Raw genomic sequence first — 4,659 nt, forward strand, 5'->3', positions numbered from 1 at the left:
TCTCTGTGAGCATGACATGAGTCCCTTAGGCTAACTATATATAGGTTAAAAAATATTTTAAACCATGCTAAAGTATCTAGTTTGTTGTATCCCATTCTTCAGATTGCACAGTCAGTCTCGTTTTGCGTGCTGCAGAACTCAAATTCGGGGAGGAAAAGGGTCACCATTTGTGAGAAAGGGGCCACAAACACCCCTGCCCTGTGCCCCGGATGAAGTTCATTCGTTCATTACCGTGACAAATGTCTCAATGGTTAATTCGCGTTAACTGTTTGATAGGCCTATTGCAGCTTTTCTCAAACTTGGTATGAAACGCCTATAAATTCGAATTAAACGTTGTCAACAAATAAAATAGGGTGCTAAACTTTACTTTTGAAAAATAAATGACATGAGAATTATAGCTATTTGATACCAGTTGTTAGTTTGACCTTTTTTTGTTCAGATGTAACATGGCTGATCAACAAATGGGTGGTCACGTTCAAGATGAACACATGTACTCCACCAAGCTCATCAACAAGGCTATATGCCAAAGATATTGGTGAATTTCTCAAATGTTGCAGTGATTTGACATTCAATTATGGTGTTTTCGATTACCTTTCTAATCTAGCCGAATGAAATAAGCCTATACCCATAGCCACGAAGGCTGCTTTTAAAATGGAATTGTCTCGTTAAGAACTCGTCAACATGTGAGAGGCAGGTGTTATAGAACAAGTGGTAACTTAGTTATGTATCTTACACGCTCCATTGCCATTGCCTTTAAATAGAAAACGTGTACTTTACCACTACTTGGGTGTGAGCCATTTTTCCACTGGCGCGCCCTCATATTTATGCCATTTAGATGTTGTTTTTCTGTATAGGCGCTCTAGACTTTGCTGCTTATAGCAGTAAATGCCTACGAGCATTTCTTCAGGCTGGGGTGGGGGGAGTTTAGCCTACATCTCTACGACACAAGTGCCTTGCACTTGGAAATGTGGAACATCACAGCTTAATGTCTCTCTATACTGCCTTTTTACAGTAGATGAGATGGGTGGCGGGAACATTACAGCTTAATGTCTGTCTCTATACTGCCTCTTTAGAAGAGACGGCTGACAGCCGGAGAAGCATAGCACAGAGGAGAAAATAAACATGATAGACCTCATCTCATCACTAAAGACATCATGATAAAAGAAGACGTACGCCAAGAGATGCTTATATGGAAGCTGTACGGCGAGAGCTGCTTTATGTAAACGAAAAGGGAGTAACCGAGGATGCTTTAGTTGGCAGTGCCACAAGAACCCTGGATGCATTGGATATGTTGTTGCAACAAGCAGAACTCCCATCACCATCCATCCTCCTTAAAGTCTCGGATAGTTTAAGGACATACTTGCAGTCAAGAGTCCTGGAAGCAGGATTTTAAAAGACAGCTTTGTGTGTGGGACGAACCATTCAACATGTGAACCCCTTAGATATTATTTACTTGAGTTATAAGGTTATAATCGTTGTAATAATAACGTCATGTTTGTAATCACACCATTAACTACCATTCTTTCTTATTATAGACTATTATTATTACTATTACTACTACTACAGTTACTATTAGTAAATAGCAGTATAGTTCTAGCAGGCATACTTGTTATTTTATTACCATAACTAATTATAATGATAATGACTATACACTCTTAAAAAAAGGCAGATTCTAGAAATTAAGGGTTATTCGGCTGTCCCCATAGGATATCCCTTTAAATATAACCCTTTTTGGTTCCAGGTAGAACCCCTTTGGGTTCCATGTAGAGTCCTTTCTGTAGAGGGTTCTACCTGGAACCAAAAGGTGTTCTCCTATGGGGACAGCCGAATAACCCTTTTCGAACCCTATTGTCTAAGAGAGTATTGTGTAGCATTGCATTTGATCATTTGATCGACTGGGGCCTACTTTGTGTAAAATTAAACATCACATTTAAAAACGGAAATGTGTCTGGACCCCGAGCCATTTAATTGCATGGTAAAGTACCGTTAACAGTCATTGCAATACTTATGTTTTTGGGTTGGTGTTGGAAATTGGACAATAACTAATGTGCTGCTGAATATTCTAATTCAATCCATTGAAAATCCAGGCTGTAAGGCAACATGTGTAAGGAGTATTCTTTCTATGGGTACTGTACATGTCCAAGGCAAAGCACACACAAGTTTACAACAGTTATTTAAACGAGTATGTATATCTGATTCAATTAAATTGATGTGTACAGACTTGCTCACTTGAATGTCAAACTTCAATTGCATGATTTAGAAAAATATGAATATGAATATAACAAGAGTATAGCAAGGATGAATTGGAGTTCCCATTGCCCCTTTAATTTAAATGATCTTTCTGGTTCTCATGCAGGGAACTGAACAGTCCTCTGCTTGTCTACTATAGACCACACCCAAGTGTACACCGCACTAGAATCACTTGAAGCGTTGCAGTCAAATTAGCCTTTGGGTGGCAGCAAAAACAGTACAATCATGAATTGTATCCATTAGTGCACACCGTAGCAAAACGTTTTGCAATTGAAAACCTTTCGTAATGAAAACGGGTGTTTTTTATTGGACAAGTTCAGGTTAGCCTCTCCCTTTTTCCAGTTTGTTTTCTTGTCTTTGGTTATCAGTGAATAGGACCCAGGTTATATATATATATATGTAAGACGCTCCAGTCCAGACTTGCAAAGTCCAGCGCCATAATTTCCCTCGACCCCGCACCTATAACGGGACCTCTCCTTGGTGGGACATACTGAGTAATGTGGGTGTAGCATAAAGGGACAGTTCATTGATTTTACATATTTACACATTTGTTTTCCTTACCTTGAAAGCAGTCTATGGACAAGTGACTGCAATTCACACGTTTAGAATGCTTTACATGTAATGCCCAAATGATCAACTCAATGTTATAATTTAAAACAATCCATTTAAGAGATGATTTGGGCATGCCCTTTTAAACGAGCCGTGGATCCACCTCCTGGACACAGTTGTTCCTATCGGTTTAACCTGTTTTTGGAACTACTATACCCATCCCATGTCATTTTTTAAATATACAGTTGCTATCCACGTGATTAGTCCTTGTATTCTACATCATGGGGGTCTTCTGATAGATTGAATGTTGACTTTTAAGAACGCATCACGCACGCAACTACATAGTATTTGTATTTTTTTGCACACACATTTTGTTATGTATGAATTACCATAGAATTGTCTTTGCATTAGGACTGTTTATACCATGGCATTGTTGAATACTCCTTTCTGATTGGCTTGAAGGGCATTCTAGAGCGTGCATTATTTCCCTATAATGCACAGTATTATTTGGACGGTAGAATTGAATGACTATATTTGTACATGTTTTGTTTGAGCTGCTTTTGAAAGCAAAAGTCGAATTGAAAACAATAATTCTATTCTATTTCATATTTTCTTAATAGCACACTAGGATTGATGGTTTGGTTAGCTAAACTTGGAAGTCTGTTTGTTTGGTTATCACTGCAACTAACGTTACTGTAGCTTGGTAGCTACTTCAGTGGATGTTGAACACATCTGTGTTCTCTGGAAAATACTCGCTAGCACGTCGTGTAACACACTTTCCATTTCGTTCATTATTTCCATAGAAGCATATCCCCTCGTTGATTATCCCTTATATAATGTATAGTTTGTATTTAGTTCTTGTGATGTTGTCATGTGATGTTTAGCCTGATGAAGACCCTGTTCTGTGGAGACGCATCCTCCTGTAGCCTGTCCATCTGCTCCTACCATACATTATAAGGTATGTTTGTATTTAGTTCTTGTGATGTTGTCATGTGATGTTTAGCCTGATGAAGACCCTGTTCTGTTCCTCCTGTAGCCTGTCCATCTGCTCCTACCATACATTATAAGGTATGTTTGTATTTAGTTCTTGTGATGTTGTCATGTGATGTTTAGCCTGATGAAGACCCTGTTCTGTGGAGACGCATCCTCCTGTAGCCTGTCCATCTGCTCCTACCATACATTATAAGGTATGTTTGTAAATAGTTCTTGTGATGTTGTCATGTGATGTTTAGCCTGATGAAGACCCTGTTCTGTGGAGACGCATCCTCCTGTAGCCTGTCCATCTGCTCCTACCATACATTATAAGGTATGTTTGTAAATAGTTCTTGTGATGTTGTCATGTGATGTTTAGCCTGATGAAGACCCTGTTCTGTGGAGACGCATCCTCCTGTAGCCTGTCCATCTGCTCCTACCATACATTATAAGGTATGTTTGTATTTAGTTATTGTGATGTTGTCATGTGATGTTTAGCCTGATGAAGACCCTGTTCTGTGGAGACGCATCCTCCTGTAGCCTGTCCATCTGCTCCTACCATACATTATAAGGTATGTTTGTAAATAGTTATTGTGATGTTGTCATGTGATGTTTAGCCTGATGAAGACCCTGTTCTGTGGAGACGCATCCTCCTGTAGCCTGTCCATCTGCTCCTACCATACAGTATAAGGTATGTTTGTAAATAGTTCACAAAAGTGTTCATTGCACGATGCAGGCCTGCTTGTCATTGTATGAGTATAATTTGACGCCAGTCAGTTTATCTGAAGTTGGAACGTTTGATTTGACCTGATTTTATTCATCCTTTCAGTCAGTTAGTGCTGTATATATAATGACTGTAAAAAATACATTTATATTGCCCATCTTTGG

The sequence above is a fragment of the Oncorhynchus masou genome, chromosome 29 (assembly GCF_036934945.1).
Source record: "Oncorhynchus masou masou isolate Uvic2021 chromosome 29, UVic_Omas_1.1, whole genome shotgun sequence".
NCBI lineage: Eukaryota > Metazoa > Chordata > Actinopteri > Salmoniformes > Salmonidae > Oncorhynchus > Oncorhynchus masou.